General features: G+C 41.5%; 1 long non-coding RNA gene across 6 annotated transcripts; it reads right to left on the bottom strand.

Moving 5' to 3' along the window:
- Positions 1-5435: 5435 nt before the first annotated feature.
- Positions 5436-16860, bottom strand: LOC121675945. 6 transcript variants are annotated; one of them, XR_006020290.1, is made up of 6 exons: positions 16627-16860; positions 11045-15540; positions 10217-10312; positions 9021-9050; positions 6913-7346; positions 5436-6655 (listed from the first exon to the last, which is right to left on the bottom strand). It is a non-coding gene; the product is annotated as an uncharacterized LOC121675945 (long non-coding RNA). The 6 variants fall into 6 exon arrangements; XR_006020289.1 differs by having other exon boundaries at positions 5436-7112; positions 7284-7346; XR_006020286.1 differs by having other exon boundaries at positions 5436-7346.
- Between the last annotated feature and the right edge of the window lie 852 nt (positions 16861-17712).

Raw genomic sequence — 17712 nt, 5'->3', positions numbered from 1 at the left:
GGACTTTCTAGAGGATGAGCTGTCAGGTGCGAAGTACATCACTCACCTCAGATTAAAGCAAGAGAAGAAAGAAGAAGAGCAGACCAGGACATGGCATTGCCCACAAAACTCCCAATGTGTTGTGCAAGTGATTTGCACACAGCAGAGAAGGGCAGCTGGTGCTGGAGTACGGCAGCAGGAAGCACCTGGAAAAGGCAGCCACTGATCCAGGTAGGTGACCATACCTGTAGGAGCTGGGATGAGCCCATGTACCTCTCCTGCTCAAACTCTTTCATTCTGTGGAGTTGACTGAGTATCCAGGGGGGTTCTTTCTCAGCTGCAGGGTGTGCAGGGTAGAGCTCTCCATCTGATTCACTCCCTCTGGCTCCACTTACAGCTGATGGAGAGCAGCAGTCATACTCGGGACTTGAGTAACATGTACTAAAAATTGCTGCATCTCTCCAGCAGCCATAAGGCAGTATGGATGATGAGCTCAGATGTGGAAGCCTGTATTGAAGGCTTCTATAAGGGGCCAGATGAAGCTTACACTCAGCCTGCAAAGTCAGAGCAACAAGTCCCTGATTACATTAGGCAAAGCAGGGACTCCGACTGTCTCCTACCTCCTTCATTACTGCCATATTCACTGGGCTTCTGGCTGTCTGAGCTGTTCCCTTGAAATCTGTTTCACTACCTATCAGTGTTGATGGAAGGCATTGCTCCAACTAGATCATTCAATTGAATGTTTTCTGGTGAATTCTGGTAAGAAACTGTTTGCTTGAGATTTTTTTCCCTTTGGTCACTCATTGATCAATATGAAGGAACATCTAGCAAATGAGAGAGTATCCTAAGACATATATATATATGAACGTAAAATATGAAATTTTCCATTGTTTTCTGAGCAAGTATTGCCAAGGCTGTCCCATTGTTCTTCAAAATGAACCAGTGGCTGATGGTGTAGCTTGGTCTACACAGAGAAAACCCTACTTACCTTAGTGCTTCCTAATCTAGCAATCAAGTCAAAGGCTATCTCTCAAATTCACAAGAAATAAGAGAATAAGAGAATTGGAAAATACAGCCTGGAAAGTTTCTTCACACATAAGCAGTACTGGCTTGAGCAGCTGTCCTTTTCTATGAGTACTGAAAGACCCATCAGTTGACAGAGGAGATATATTTAGGGTACTCCCTCATGCTTTGGAATACATGTTTAGTTCTCAGCAGCCTTCAGCAGCATGGGTGGTTACAAAGATTAGCATCTGCAACTTTGGTGTGAATATTTTGTAAATAGCCTTTGTTCTGATGTATTTGGCACTCTAGTCCTAGCACACCAACAGGATCCAACAGCTGAATGTCAGGGGATACCTCAGCCTGTGCATTTCCATGTGTCCCTGTCTCTACTTGTGTGCTGAATTTTACCTCCTCTTTCCATTTATATGAAGAGATGGGGAGGTAGGAGAAGACCAGCAATGAGGAGATATAAGGCAGAGACCAAAACCCAAGGCCAAAAAAGACTGTAAAACCTAGAAATAGAGTTTATGGTAAGAGATTTAGAATATAGTCATGAGGCAATACCCACAGACTACAGGAGCCTGGCAGAGAGTTTTCATCATGGAAACCCATATTCGTATATTTTCATCATTTGTTTTCATTTCTTTTGTTCCTGGCAAGCTGTTTTCTGTTGAGGAGTATAAGCCCGTGGTCATCTTGAGATAAGATTAAAATTTTGATATTAACATTGATGGATTTTTTAGAAGGAAGCAAAGATGGAGAGATCTGTGACGTAGCTCCAAAAGGGAAGCAAGTGAAGAAAATCACTTTTCCTCCAAGACCAATGATTAATGAACAAATACGGAACAAATATGTGAGAAGTGCTGCATGTGAGGTATTATAAATAGGTTCTGAGCATGACTGAAAAACGAGACAGTAAACAATGATAAGGCAAGAACAGGTAAAAAAATTCAGTACGATTACAGAGGAGATTAACATAAATAATAAGAAAGTATTCAAGTATGTAAGGAACAGAGGATCGGGAAAGGAGATGTGGTGAACATGTTTTGTTGACAGCATAGGTAGACATAGCCAGAAACATTAGCAAATCCACTGTTTCAGTGTGCTCACATAAGAGGATGGCTACAGAAAATAAGTTCCTGGGATTGTGATGCTGGGGGGTTGAGGAGGAAGAAAAGCAAATAGTAAATAAAACAGGAAAGTTCCTACGAACTTACCCCATGTCAGAACACATTTCCCAGAGAGTACCTTACTTCTAACTAGGGCTGAAGCAAGACCTGCCTTTCCTGCTAAGATAAGTAATGCAGATTTGGCAATCTACTATACAAAATAGTTTGGTGGAAGCAAGAAATGGAAAATGTGGTCAAATAAGGATGAAGTGGTGACAGAGGAGAGACACATTTGTAGGCTAAACTAGATGAGCGTGCTGCTTGATATTACTCAACCCCAATATCAAACTTCCCAGGAAGTGAAACCAAGAAAGAAAAAAGCTTATGTGGGCCATAGAATAAGGCAAGAAATAAAGGTCTCTGGTAGAGTACAGTGTACAGAGGGAGCAGAATGACTGCATCAGCTGCAGAAACTCAGGTTTGGTTTTGTTTTGTTTGAAACTCTCTAGTGCTCTCCAACAGTGCTATGACCCTGGGCTGATCTTCCCAGCAAGGGCCAGCCGACAGGACCAGGCGATGACCTCCTGGTCAACTCCATCCTACATCCTGTGGTCTTCATTTTGGCTTTTTCTGCTCCACATTGTGGGAATGCTACAGCAAAACACTGGGGAGAGGCTTGCACGTGAGCACAGAAGCAGGACATGCTGCCATCCTCCCACCTGCCTGGGGACATGTTCCGCCTGGGTGTGGAGAGATGAGGCTTCAAACTTGATGGTGATCTCAGGGATAACAACTATTGAATACTAAAGCATAGGAATTACTCACATCAATGAAAGCCCGTGCCAGGTCTCTCCAAGCATATGTTTCCCTGAGGAGGGCAAAGGAAGGCTTGAGGAAACAGGTTCAGGCCAGAACAAATGAGAGACAAGACAAAATGTTTGAGAGCATCAGAAGCATAATGACCATGGTGCTTTCACCTTCTGGTTCAGGAGCAGGGGTCACACCAAAATTACAATCTTATTTATGAGGCTAAACCTTTGACTTTTTACTAAATCTGTTCTTTTCGTTATTGGCTCATCCCACCTGTTTTCCTTTTTCCCATACAGGTTATTTCCTGACTGACTTGTTGACTGTCTGTTTTCTGGGGGCAAAGGCTGTCTCCTTTGTCACTCAGCCCTGCAGTGTCACATGGGCCCTGATCCATAACTGAAGTTTTTAGATGCCACCATCACCTGAGTATTGATCACAAAAGAAGCATCTAAGCCTGAGCGTCTGCCCTGCATCTGCGTGACTGCAGCATAGGCAGAAGGCTTCTAAAATACAGTTCCTACCAGAGAGCAGGTGTGTCATGTGGTTGTGGGGTGAGGGATGGGAGGGTGTGGGGGCGAGGATGGCAAGGAAGGTGGCAGGGCTCACCAGGAAACAGGGCTCAACTGGCCTCGCTGGCACCTGTCCAGCATTTGTTTGCTCAAAGATTTGGGGCGAGAGGTGTTTTAAGAAATAATCTGAAGTCCAAGGGTTCTTCTTATGCAAACCCTCAGCAGCTGGCAGCACGGAGGAAATGACTAACGTTGTGTTTGTTGATTCCCATGTGCCACTTGTGTGCGCGGAGCCTGTGGGAGGGGGAGAGGGGGATTTTCTCAAACTGTGTCTGCAAACAGACCCTGCTGATTGCTTTGCTTTCACTGCCAGCAGCCCAGAGGGGAAAAAAGGGCTCATCCTGGTCAGCTTCACTTCACATGGGGAGAGAGATGCATTTCCCCAGGGAAACGGTCAAGGCAGTAACTGGAGGGACGAATCCAGAGTAAGATGTGTGATAACTAATGCTCCAGGTGCTCAGCACCTTCCTTGCAGAGTCAATAAAGAGTTACAAAATCCTCTGGGTTCAGAACCATGCCTCACCTGCTGCAGTCACCACCAGTCACACACAGTGCTGAAACTATGCCAAGTTAAAACTCTCCCTCATTTCTTAACTTTGAGTTCCTATGTAGAGTTGGAGCAGTCAATGCCAATGTTGACATTTTACCTCCTTAAGTGTCTGTGGAGGAGGTTACCACTTCTAATCCTATGGGGAGAGGAGACAAAGAAATGAGAGAGATGGAGGGAGACTCCTCTCTTGCTTCCTGGGCAGCAGTGTTGTTCTCAGCAGGGGCACACTGACACTTTTCATTGACTTCCAAGGGCCTGCAACATGGCTCAGAAGACAACGTGTAGTCACACATTTCTAAGGTGAGCAGAGAGAGGTACTGCTGGGCAGCCTGAGAACTGTGCCAAGTGCAGTGATAAGAAATGAACACTGGAGAGTATTTTTGTGGGGTTTTTTTTTGGTTTGATTTGGTTTCTCTGTTTGGTTTAGGTTTTGTCTTTTGTGTGGTTTTTGGTTTGGTTTTTTGTTTGTTTGTTTGTTTTTCTTAATTAAAAGAAAAAAAACAACCCAAAGCCACTCTTATCCTGTTCAAGTCAAAACTGAACACAAGGGAAGGGGAAATTCTGATAAATACATCAGGGTCCCTATGGCAACATATTGGTTTTACTAAGTCAGGCCTTGCTGCGTGCTGATGTCCACTCAAGCAGAGTCCTTATGAACAAACACAGAGAAGCTGGAATGCACTCAAACAAGCAGAGGTCAAATGTTTCTGTTGACAAGAATATTTTCTCCTCAATGCTTGGGGCATTTGGGGCAGTTTGCTGTTGTAGCTGCAAATGTGACAAAAGTTAAAAAAATTGAAAGGTGACAGTTTCTGTCACAGAAACCACCTGGTCTTGAATGAGGCATCAAAGCAAATCAAACTTTTAGTTTGTTTATTCTATTGTTGTCCCCTTTTCTATTCTTGCTATATAATTATTTTCAAGTAAATGCCTAAGGACTTTTTTTGCTGTTGTTTTTAACCCTAAGTGCTTTGAGGATTATTTTGGTCAGAGAAGCCACAAGCCCCATTTGTTTAACTGCTCTGTAAAACTTTTAGTTCAAGTATTTTAAGAATATGCCAAAGAACAGTGCTATCCTACCTGCTTTCAGAGAGGGCATGGAAGGAAAATGTATTTAGCAAGAACTGGTGGATCATTAAGTGGCTTTATCTCCCCATAACATCTCTCTGTAAATAAGTCAGTTTGTTGCAACCTTGTGCAAGTGCTGGCAAAATTTAAAGCCTTAAACAGTGAACTGCTTTGAAGAAAGCTTATCTTCCTAATGGAAACAAATCGTGCCTGTTATTCTTGTGTGGTAAAGCTTTATTAAAACATTGGGGGGTGCCCTTAGTTTCCCTCCTTAAACAGGTCGATTATTTAACATCAAACTTAAACCTTGGATTACATTGATAGAATGTGAACCATACACCATAATAAAAGCAAATAAACTCACTCTTTATGTACCACCAGCAACGTTTTAGAACACAGATGTGAGCTCAGAATTATCCATTAAGGGAAGTAATGCAGCACCAAGAGGGTAGTAGCTTGGAGGAATGCCTACAGAAGTCAATGGGATAGCCTTAGTTGTGCTCCTTGGGTGTTGGATCATATCCTTGTTGAGCCAGATGTGTCTGACACATGTACCACTGTTCTGGAATAAAGTATACTGTCATCATGGAGAAATAAATACAGCATAGGCTTCTTACTACCCCCAAAGGATTTCACAGGTTTTTTGACATGCAGGATGGCAACTGGAAAAAGAAACACTTTTGCTTGCTTTCAATTATTTAAGCTTTTGAATGTTTTTTCTTAACTTGATGTTTTAGCTTTTTTAATTCTGCATTTCTCAGTCAGGAAAGGTTAGCCTTGATAATTACAGCTTTCAGTTACAGATCTGGTTTCCATTTTTGACTCTTACAGAAATGTGAGGATTTGTGGTATGAGGATTTCCACTTTTTTAAGTGAGTAGAAATAGGTCTTTTTTTTCCTTAAAAAATACAAACAACACAATTGGATTATGTTTATAATTAGGTCAGATAACTGGAACATTTTTTTCTCTCTTGATATATATATATCTATATAGGCATATATCTCCTTTTAGGTTTGAGCTGTTCAGAGGTGACATCAATGCTTCAGTTTAAGATCTGCCTCTGCAGTTTTAGGCAGGCTACTGTGGTGCAAAGGACCTGTACAAAAGTCAGTTTATCTGAGTTCACTCTGAGTAATACTTGAGCATTAAAATAGATTTCTGTCAAGACTTGAAGCTGGGAAAAAATTTCTAAGCCCTTAATGGTGGAAGGAGGTCTTCTGGATTATCAGGTGTGATTGCTAGTGCATCCCTAAGTTGCACCCCTAGCTTTTGGGTTGGGTAAGGACTAATAGAGCTGAAGTACTGCCTTGAAGAGTCTCTCTTTCCAACGCAAGGCTATCGCTCTCTTGACAATCTCATAGCATATTTTTAGCATGTGCATCTTGCCCAAGCCATACCAAGCTAGGCACAAGACCCAGGCTGTCCTCTGCAGGGGATTTGAGGAGCCAGGAGGTTCAGTGTGTGGTGGGTGCTGCAGAGCTACTGGCATGGAGAACCCCAGCATGGCTGAAGGGCATGGACAGTTGTTCCAATTTTGTTTGCAGCTGCCAGCATCCCAGGGAGCCTATTGAATTTGGAAACATAAGATGTCAAATGTCAAGAACTACACTTGGTATTTAGTTTGCCCCAAATTCTGGGAGGGAAAAAAAAAATTCCATTTCAAAATTAAGACAAGAAAAGGTATTGGTACAGCCAACAAAAAAAATCTTACAAGTATCACGTCCTCCCACCCACAGTATTGTAAGCCAACAGCTTAGAAACGACATATTCCCTGGGTAGGGCAACTTCATCTCCTGTCTGCCATGAAGGAATGGTAGATACCTTAGCTTTTGGCTTGTTGTCCATCTCTGGGAAAGATGGTTGAAGGTGAGGCATGTTTTGTGCTCAACAGTGACCACTTCGCCAGGTAGGGACCCGCGCATCCAAAAATAGGTGTTTTAGTACTTATTCTGCCTGTGGGCTGGAGCATCTGAGGACCTACAACCTTGCTATATTTGTTTCCTTGACAAACACCAACACACCTGGAAAGCAAGAAAGTCCTAATTGTATCCTCTCACTGGGTGGAGAGTGTAGTCAGGGAGAGAGGGACACAAGGAACACACACTTTGACGGTGTAGCTCAAAAGCTTCTCTGGCCACCAGCAGCTGGGCCCCCAGTCATGAAGGAAAGTAGAGCAGGGAGCTGGAACCCACCTCTGAAATTGAATGACCCCAGGCATGGGAGTGTTTTGTCTTCTTTTTAACTTTGCTTCCAGACTGATACAGGAGAACAGAGAGAGCATTTTTATTAGATGCAACATGAGGTAACAAACAAAAGCGTATCCCTCAAAATGTTGAAAAATAAGTTTGGCTAGAAGTACTTTGTTGACCTTAGTGAAATAACTCCTTCTCTGACCCAGATACAGCATGTGTAATCCACTTTGTAATGTCACTACAATGCTCATCAAGATTTCTACCTTGATATGACATCTGTAGATCAGGCATTCATTGTTCTGATCAGCAGCGTTCTCGTGGTTGTGTTGCTACCTGGGCAGCTGCTGACACCAAAGAGACTTTGGCTGTATAAGATCATTTGAAATTTGCAGCAGCAGAGCATTTAGGATTTGCAGACAAAACCATTAAAGTATGGGCAGGATAGTTTTCTTTCCCTCTAAATATGAAGGAAGAGGACACAGGGATGACACTTTATTTAATTTGGATTAAAAGAATGCTGTGAGGTTTCATTTTTTTGGAAAGGTGAGTTTTGATGTTACCTTAAACTGGTAAAAAAAATATATGAAAGTTCTGGCTGAAACTGTTTCCTCTGGAGTTTATTTCTAAAATCAAAACGCCTCTCTGATTTGAAGTTCTGAAACCCACTGCTGTGAATAAAAATGTGCAGCCATTTCATTTATTCATTTTGGAAGAATGAAAGGCAATGAGTAAAACTGCAGTGGGGTGAGGAAAACCTGCTGATCAGAATGAAGGTTACTTATATTACAATAAACATGTGTTGGTCTTGGCTAATATTGGTTTAAGTCACAGTCTCATTTGAACTCAAAGTGCCTTTTGCTTTGGCTGCTCAAAGGACACAATTGTCATCAAGGAAGTAAAATCTCTTCTGTTCCCCCAGCTGGAAGAAAAGAGATTGGAGGTGGCAGTGGAAGGGACAGGGCACAAGAAAGAAAAGGAAAGGAAGGCAGACGCTCGCACATAACTTCTTACAATGGCTCCAGCATGCCCTTCCATTGGCAGGAATCCTTTTGATCAAATCCTTGCCCTGGGCTGAAAGCGTTTTAATGAGCATACAGACACCGTCTTTTTTTTCTGGGTCTATTTTGTGTTCTTAAGGATAGCTAAGTAAAGCGTGCACTTAAATGATCATGTCTGTGCTCCTTAAATGTGCTCGAGAGGAAATGCATGCTGCCTGAATGTGGAGGCTGAGCAGTGCCAGCCTGAAGGACAGAAGGAAAATAGCAGAGGAGGAAAGTAGTTTTCTTCAGCATTTTGTTTGCTTGGGGAGGAGGAGTATACAACCTCCAGAGGTGAAGATTTTGGGGTCAGGAGGTGTTTTGCAGAGACCCCCATGTCTGACTAAATGTCCCCAGCACTGGTTTCTTTGAGATTCCCATCGAGGTTACAGTGGTTCGTCCAGCTCCTTTTAGGTGCACCCAGGAGGACTTCGTGTGGTGCCCTGCTGGGTGATCTCACCCAGATGCTCTGAGACAATGTCCTGCAGAGCTCCTTCTGGGAGTTTGCCCCTTGAACTCAGTCCTAGACCTATGCTGTTAATTCTCCTGCTGGGAAGGAGATGCTTGGTTGGGTCTGCAGTGTGATCTGTTGGTTCCTGTCTCCCTGCATTGAGGGCAGATATGGGACCATACGGATGAGCTCCTTTTGGCAGCAGTCTGTGAACAGTGGGTTTGTGGAGCTGAAGAAAAGTTTACTCACCTGGGCTGCTAACATGGATCTTCCAATGAGCTGTAAAATACATTAAATCTAGAATTAAAAAATTATTTATAAAAGGATTTTGCTAGACAAAAGGCAAATGCAATTTAATTTGTCACATCTCATTATTCTGGGGCATTTGTGGGAAAAGGCAACCTTTGTCGGTGTGTCACAGGGTACTAGCAGTTACTGCAAAGCAATAAAGGGACCTGTTGGGCTTGGAAAAAAGTCACATCACTAACTTCCAATTTTCCTGCTAGGCTTCAAACATGCAGGTGCAAGACATGGGGGCCAAGACCTCTGTGCAGAAGAAGCAGAGCCTTCCCCAAACGGGGATGGTGAGGGTTGAAAGAAAGTTTTACCTTGACAGTAGCTGCCAAAATGAGCACCTTTTAAAAGTTTTTTTGATGTGCACCACAAGAGGTGCAACTACTGGGATTCACATCCAAACAGGAACCTGGCAGATTTTTTGAAATCCTCGTGACAAAAGTATGAGATTTATGATTTGTGACTCTTGTTCCTCGACTGTGATTTGCCAAAACAAAGCTTCCAAAAAGGCAAGTCTTAATTGTGGCTGACGCAGTTTGTAAACCAGACAGTGCCAACGCTGAAGCTCTGTCTGATTTAGCTCAGGGTCCCAAATGCTGCTCAGGTAGAGCTGTTGCCTGGATCTGGTTGCCCCAACTGTGTAAGCAATGCTCTTTCAATGAGGGGAGTGTAATGCCTGGCTTTGGTGTGGCTAACAGGTGTGTCTGAAGTAACTGTATACTTTTAGCAGCGTGGGGCTGGATAAACAGATGAAATTCATGTCATGAGCCCACAGTTTATCTTATTAGATATTTTGCCTCCAACAATGGTACAAATAGCCCTGGAATAAAGGTGAGACACCAAATATGGATATCAAGTTAAAAAATCCCTGATTTATAATATTTAGATATTTATATAGGTTTTTGTAACTGGTGGTAATTCAGCTCACGTCATCATTATTCCCATTGCTGCCTTTCTAACCATCTCCTTGGTTATTATTGTCACTAACATCCTCCAACACTGTCCGTACCCCAAGTTAAATATATGAAATGTAAAGCATTCGTGCTTCCAGATTTAATTTTATCCCATTAGTTTATTTAGGAGTCTCAGATTTATCCCATGTAGAATATTCATTAAATCACTCACTTCCGCTCATTGTCATGTGAACTCACCTGCAGTACTGAAGGAAGAAGGCCCAGACATCAAATCACTTTGGTTTCCATTCTTGGTAATGATCCTTTCTGCTGCACCTATTTCAGTGACACCAGCTAAGAAATACATTTTTTTTGGCCAGTTGGTTGGTTTTTTCTTTCACAATACAATATTTTTAGAGTCATTCTCTTTCACTCAACACACCTTTGCAATTCAAAATATATTCCACCTGGTAAGATTTAACTTTAAATTTTCCATTAGTTTAAAGATTTGTTGATTTCTTGTGTTAGTTTTACCCCTCTAAATTTGGGGTGATTTTCTGTATGTCTATGCAAAAATAGTACTAGCAACTACACATGCACACACACACAAACATATGTATTTATAGATCTACCTGTCTACAGGTTTGTGTATGTATATTTGTGTATATACACTCTCACATCTGAACTTGCTCTGCTTGTTTCACTCAGCTTTTCAAACAACCCTCCCTTCATGCTTCCTGACTACAAGCTGTATTGGCACAGGGCAATTTAGAAAATAATTAATTCATTAACTAATCTCAAGGATACCTGAACAAAATACCAAAAGCAGCAGAAACAAAAACTTAGGGGGCTTTGTCTGTGAGAATGAACATGTAGAGAATTCAGATAGCTTGCAAGTAACTCCGCAAATGTTTATGTGGAAAATTGTCCATGCATTTTATTACTTGTTCACAAAAAATCTCAGTGCACAACTTAGCTAAATTACCGGCAAAGTTAAATTAGGCATGCACACTTAGAACTGAAAATACCCCTTCTGCCTGCCACACAGAGGCCATGAGTTCATAGAGAATGGGAACACAGAAATACCTGCAATACCTGCTCTTCAGTCTGTCAGAAGATGGGCTGCCTGGATATCCACAAAACAAATTCTTTGTAGAACAAATGGACTTAAAAGAGAATATTAAGAAATTACAGCAGGATCTATTTATGCAGTGGCATTTTTATATGAATCACACCAAAACATCAATTCTCTTACCAGAATAATGCCAAAAGTCACTACTGATAATGTTGCAGTGTCCCGTTTGTATATGTCAGCATTTTGGAGACATATCTTGCAACTCAGTATTTGGAATATTTCAATTTTTAAAGTGGTGCACCACAGGAATTTTTTTAAATTTTCTGATATTTGTTTTTTTTTCAGATAGGACTTTATATATTCACACACTAACACACAGACACAGACATGTAAGTATATATGTGCATATATATATATATACATACATATGTCAGTCTCTTTCATGTAGAATTTATCAATATTGTGTATTTACAAACTAATTGAACTAATCAGATTGCTGGGGTACATCCATTGCCTGAATACAGCTCAGCTGTGCCATGATGCAGATAGAGGGAAAACTGCACCTTCAAAGAGCAAAAGATCCAGCATATCAGAGGTTGGGATGCTGCAGAGACTGTGAGACCAGGCTTGTGCTACAGCACTAGGCGTGCTTCTCAGGAGAAATTTGTGACATTCCTTGGAATAATGGCCACTTTTTGTGAGTTAGAGGTGGTATACATTCTTGTGAATTCATATGCTCTCATGGAAATAAATGATATTTAAAGTGCCCAGGGGCAGAGAGGGGGAAAAAATGTTTTTTTTTATTTCTCTGTTTTCTTTTCTTTAAGCAGCTTGCTGGCAGCCAGGCTTGCATAGGTATTTGGGAGGATGGTCCTGGAAGATGCAATAAGTGTCTCGTGGACCTCCCAGACCTTTTTGCAACAAGAATGACGTATGGTGACAGCAGAGGCTGCAGATGCTAACGGAGGATTTTGAAAGATCTAGCAAAGGAGCTCTGTGAACCATTAATGATGATTTTCAACAAATCTTAGTGCCCTGGGGAGGTTCCAGAAGGCTGGAAGAAAGCTTATATAGAGCCAACATTTATAAAGGTTAAACGGGATGACTTGAGTAATTATAGGCCTGTCAACCTGACATCGATCCCAGGCAAAATACTGGAACAGCTGATATGAGACTTGATTAATAAGGAATTAAAGGAAGGTAATATAATTAATGCCTTTCAACATGGGTTTATGGAAAATAGATCTTGTCAAACTGGCTTGATATCATTTTTATGAGATTACAAGCTTGGTTGAGAAAGGTAATGGCACTGATGTAATGTACTTAGATATCTGTAAGGCATTTGACTTAGTACCACCTGACATTTTGGTTAATAAAGGAGAATGCTACAAAATCATTGCAGCAAATATCAAATGCATTAAAAAATAGCTAATTGGTACATCTCAGTATGTAATTGTAATTGGGGAGCATTCATTGAGTGGGTATGCCACCACTGGAAATTCTCCCACAGAGAATGGCTCCAGATCCAAAGCTATTTAACGTTTCTAAACATGTCCTGGGAAAAAAAAAGCAGTCCCTACAGATTATATAGATTATGTAGACTACCCTTACAGACCACACAAACACTAGGAGAGTAGAAAATAATAAAATGAATGTGTTGCTGATATAAGGAACAAGCTAGAAGTTTTGGACAAAATCTAATGGTTTTTGTCTAGAAACAGCAAAAGCTGGCCTTACAGAACATTCCTGTAGTAGGTGTAACTTTTAAAATTACTCCAAACTCATTACAGGTGGATAATCAGGAAAACAATTCTTCCAGTGCAGTGTGATACCCAAAAGGGTCATAATTGAGTGTTCAGTAGGGAATGTCAGGTCTGAGCAGGGTGGATTTATATTACTACTATTATTGGCATTCCCATTCTGAATCCGTCTCAAGAGTGATGTTGATAAGCTGAGGAGCTGGGAGAACACCCCCAAGTGCATGTAAGGCACTGCAAGAGGTGATTTATCATGTAGAGCTCAATTAATTAAATTTCCTTCAGAAAGCAGAAGACTGATGTAATGCGCTGATCCCAGTCCGGAATGATGGGATTTGTTTTGCCCAACTTTCTCCATGTGAATGACAAGAATAGGGTTTAGACTCGCTGCTTTGTCCCCTTATTCAGTCAGTGCAGAAGTTAGATATCTCCAGTGGGCAACTAGTCCTGCACAGGGATAGCTGCAATGAGTTGCCCTCAGGTAGTGCCTGTTTCTCTCAATTGGTTAGAGAAGGATCCCCAAACACTGTGTGAGACAAGATGCTTCATTTCTGCGTGGTTAATGTTGAGATAATCCCACACTAATTGCCTCCATAGGGAATGCAATTTTTAAAATGAAGCCTCTTCAGTCTGTTAAATAGCAGGCTCTGAAGGCTTGAAGTTTTATAGGGACAAACTCAGATTAAAAATCAGGTGCACATTTTTCTCAGGGAGCGTAATTAACCTTTGGAACAAATTGCCAAGGGTTGTGGCACTTTCTACACCAGTGGAAATTTTAAAATTAAGATGGAATGTTTTTCTGAAAGATTTGCTCTACTTAAAATGCACTGATTTGGGGAAGTTAAGTGCTCTGCATCATACAAGAGGTCAGAGAAGATCATTGCTTTTGTCCTTTCTGGACTAATGATATGTGCCTCTACATCTTGTGGTGCTAGAACATCTTTAAGAAAATCTTTCCTTAAGTCTTTCTCCATTCTTAAATTTCCTTCCTGTTAGCAATAATTAGAAGTCCTTACCTAGGAGAACAAAGTCGTTAAGGACTTTGGGGTGTGTAAATATCCTGGAAACAAAGACTAAAAATTGAGGGTGTGCTGAAGAAACACAGATTATTAGAAAGAGCTTGAGTAATGTTTACTGCCCAAGTGCTAACTGTGTGTCAATCTAGTGGAAGGTGGGTGCTGACTGGCTACCAAATCTTCTGCTAGCTTCCACATAATTAGGGCACAAGTGTCTTGAAAAAAACACAGAGTGTTTTCAAAAATATCCCACAAAATGCCCCACAGTTTCCTTTCTGCAACAGACACTGGAGCAAAGCCAGATCCACCCTGCTCTTGGCCTCCACACCCTGATGGTTCATGGTTCAGACTAGCAAGGTCGCACTGTTGATGTGGGGTTAAGTGAACAGGAAAGCCATTAAAATTTACGTGATTTTGGCAATGTGCTGTATTTTCCCTGTCTCAATTCTATGATTGTCTGCATGAAAAAAAAAAAAAATTAAAAACCAGTAAGTAGAAGGGAAAAGAAAAAAATAATTAACAAGGAGAGAAACAGGGAATGATTAGAGCCATTCAGAGAAAATTTTCGTCAGTTTGACTTTGGCTTGACTATTTAGGTTAAAGTCTAGATTCCCATCACCAAAGGATGATGTGCTGGTGGAGTTAGTACACTTCAGAAGCATTCAAAGAATGCAAAGAATGGACCCATGTCTAGGGATGGTCCCAAAGTTTCCATATATATTTATTTGGGTGACCAATTGGTTTTTATGCTTTATAAAAGTTATCTACTGTGGAATTTTTCATATTTTGTCTTTACATATGTGCAAACATGCAAGAGAAAGGTTTTTAGTTTTAAACTGATAATTATCAGGAGCCTGTATTTTAAAAGCCACCATAGTGGCTGCTAGAAATCGGACTTCAGATACCTTAATTTTTTATTCTTTTATGAGCCACGTTTTTGCCTATCTTTCCCAAGATGCACTGTGATGTGCTGAGATCAAGAACATCCATTCTCTATCATATAACATATTCTTATAAATAAAAGGTGTCCTGCAGTTTCTCAGTGGGACTAGCAAATCATGGAGCCAAGGGGCTTCCAGAGTGTCAGAGTGACAAAGAAACACATGAGCTACAAGCCCATGAAGTACCATGACTTTTTAAAATCAGAAGTCATAGCCTTTGGATGAACATTTGGGAAAAAAATTGAAAAGAACATTGAGGAAAAATGAGTATCTTTGGGGGACATTCAGGCACAGAAGTAAGAAGGAGCACGTGAAAAATATATAAGATAAACTGAAAGCTAACTCAGCAAGTGCTATCATGTTGGGTGACTCATAAAGAAGACTATTTGAGACCAAACCAATTTTATCTGGTGTGTGCCCTAAATCCATGGATCCTCGGATCCTCGGGGTTATGCCTTGATGTGAGGACAGGATTTTGTTGCCTCCCTTTTTTTCATGCTTCAGTAATGCTTTTAAGAAACTCTAAACATGTGTTGGGAAGGAAGAGAGATACTGAAAGCGCTTGGGCTATATGGTCAAATCTCCTCCAGACGCCTTTGGAATGACATCTTTAGTGTGTGTGCTGGGCTTTTCTTTCCTTTACATTCGAGGTGGGGACACTTTGACCCTTGGCTGGAAATGCTGAATGCTTAGAGGGGTAAAGAATTTGCAGTGAGCCCAGGTGGATGTATCATTGTGGCTGAGCATCTTCTGAAAGGAAGATCAGCCATACTTCACCAGGGGTCTTCTCCACCTGAAATGCAAGGAAATTGCACCTTGGTGACTATAACTTCTCCTGCTCCTGTCACTCAGCAAGCAGTTGGTCAAATGCTACCTGGAAAATTCAAAACAAACCCAACCCAAGAGTCATAGCCAGGCCTTGTTTCCCAACTTTCGCTTTCCATGATGATTTTCTGCCTGAATACATATAAAAGGAAGTAAATGGGAATTCAAATTCTGTGACAACTCATTATAGTTTTTTCTGCTTCAGTAACCTTATTGATTACAGAAAAGACTGATTGAACGTATGCTTCATATTTTTCCCCCCAACACTTTCAATAAATCCCCTTTATGTGCCACAAAAAAATAAATAAATAAGTAAAGTGTGTCTTCCTGACAGCTGGCTATAGAGTAAACTTAGAGCACCTGCTTTCTTCTCTTTTGTTCATTTTTTACTGCTAAATGAATAACACTTAACACTAAATAAAGAAGGAGGGTGACCATGACTACTGAAAAAGATTCAAAGGCAGCCTGTGCGTTGCTTGTAAAGAACTGATTGCAAACATGTAGTGTATGGCAGATAACAATATTCCTGCACAATAATCTAGCAGTAATTCACACTGCAGTTTAAGTGCCAGATCCTCATGAAAGCCACTGAATAATCTAAGGCAACTCTACTCTGTCAGGTGCCACGCATTTCTCTGGCAAATTTAACCAATAACGCATTTAAAGATGCTGGTAGGACAAGCAGTGTCCTTGAAAGCTGGCAGGAGGGGACACAAGCATCTTCACCTTATTTTGGCCTCATCTGTAGGAGGGTTTGGGGAAAAAAACCCCAACCTTCTTGAGGTCTTGATTATTTTGTTTGTAAATAACCATCTGCTTCTTTCTGATCAAGAGCCAGCATAGTAAGGTATGACCCCAGGGAAAGCTATGATTGATACTCCACCACCTCTGTTAGCAGGGGTGCCACACAAAAGGTAGCGTTAGGCTCACCAGTGGCCCATGATGAAAAAGAATACACTTTCTTTAAAAATGTAAATGATCTGATATTATAAGGGATGCAGGTGGCATAGGGGAAAAGCCCAACCATCAAACACCTCATTTCTGTCATACCTACCTACCCTCCCCTCTCCCAGTCGTTTGTCAGTCCAGCTGCTGATCTTCTCTCCAGAGAGAGAGGCTCCACCGGTGAGGCTGGGCCAGGCATGCACAGCATCACCCCCCGGTTGTGCCGTCTGCCCCGAGTCACGTCTTTGTCACCGGCTCACCACTGACTCAGACTGTGACCTTGGGCAAGTCCCCTAAGCTCTTTGTGTGTCAGTTTATCTACTGGTGAACTGGATATAATACTTTTACTGGGGATTATGGCAATTAAATACTGTTTGTAAAGCATGCCGAGATTCTCCATGCTCCAGAAATGAATATTCTGGCTATGAGTCTGCTGTATAGATCTATTACAGCATACCAGTGAGAGTTGCTCTAAGTTCCTGTGCTGTCTTCCTTGTTTCCAAGGACTTTGAGGACCTGTCCTGGGAAGTGGGAGTGCTAAAGAGATCAGGAGTATTTTTGCTGAACAAAATGGTTAGGTATGCTCTTGTTCTGTCACTTGTGGCAGTCCTTGTGTATTCTGTGTTTGAAAAAAAAATTCAGCTGCTTGTGTTTCTGTCTATTCAACACTTGAAAAATCAGCTACTGAGAATTGTTTCTGGCTATTCGGTGTTCGCATCCTTTCCTGCAACCCAGTATTCGCACCAATAAAGAGTGAATTTTACTGGGCAGAAGCTGCTGGGGAAACTGTTCAATGAATTTAAGAAAAAGAAAGGGAGTGGAGGAAAATAGGTTATAGAACCCTCTGGTGTCTGGTGGATTTTTTCACTTAGGTATTTCAGCCTAATATGCTTTTAGTGGAAAGGTTCCAAAATGTACAACCAGGAAAAAAAATAAAGGGGGGGGGGGGGGGCGAGATTTCCCAGGCAAAATAACTAGAGGTAAATTCAGTGTTTTTCCACTCCGGTGAACACAACCTTTGCTTTTATTCTGGTGCAAACAGCTGCAGGTGCCTCAAGTCAGCCAGTTCTATCTATCTGCAATGTCATCCATGTTTACTTGCAGCACTGGACTTTCGATTCTGTCAGGGTGCCAATCCAACGGGCCGCCAGGCACTGCAGCTGACAGTCAAATCTGTAATGCTGAATCCTTCTTC

The sequence above is a fragment of the Corvus kubaryi genome, unplaced genomic scaffold, assembly GCF_017639235.1.
Source record: "Corvus kubaryi isolate FWS band 111438036 unplaced genomic scaffold, C.kubaryi_AGA036_p1.0 76, whole genome shotgun sequence".
In the NCBI taxonomy this organism is placed as follows: Eukaryota; Metazoa; Chordata; class Aves; order Passeriformes; family Corvidae; genus Corvus; species Corvus kubaryi.
Note: the sequence above shows the minus strand (reverse complement) of the source record. Positions and strands in the feature narration are given on the sequence as shown.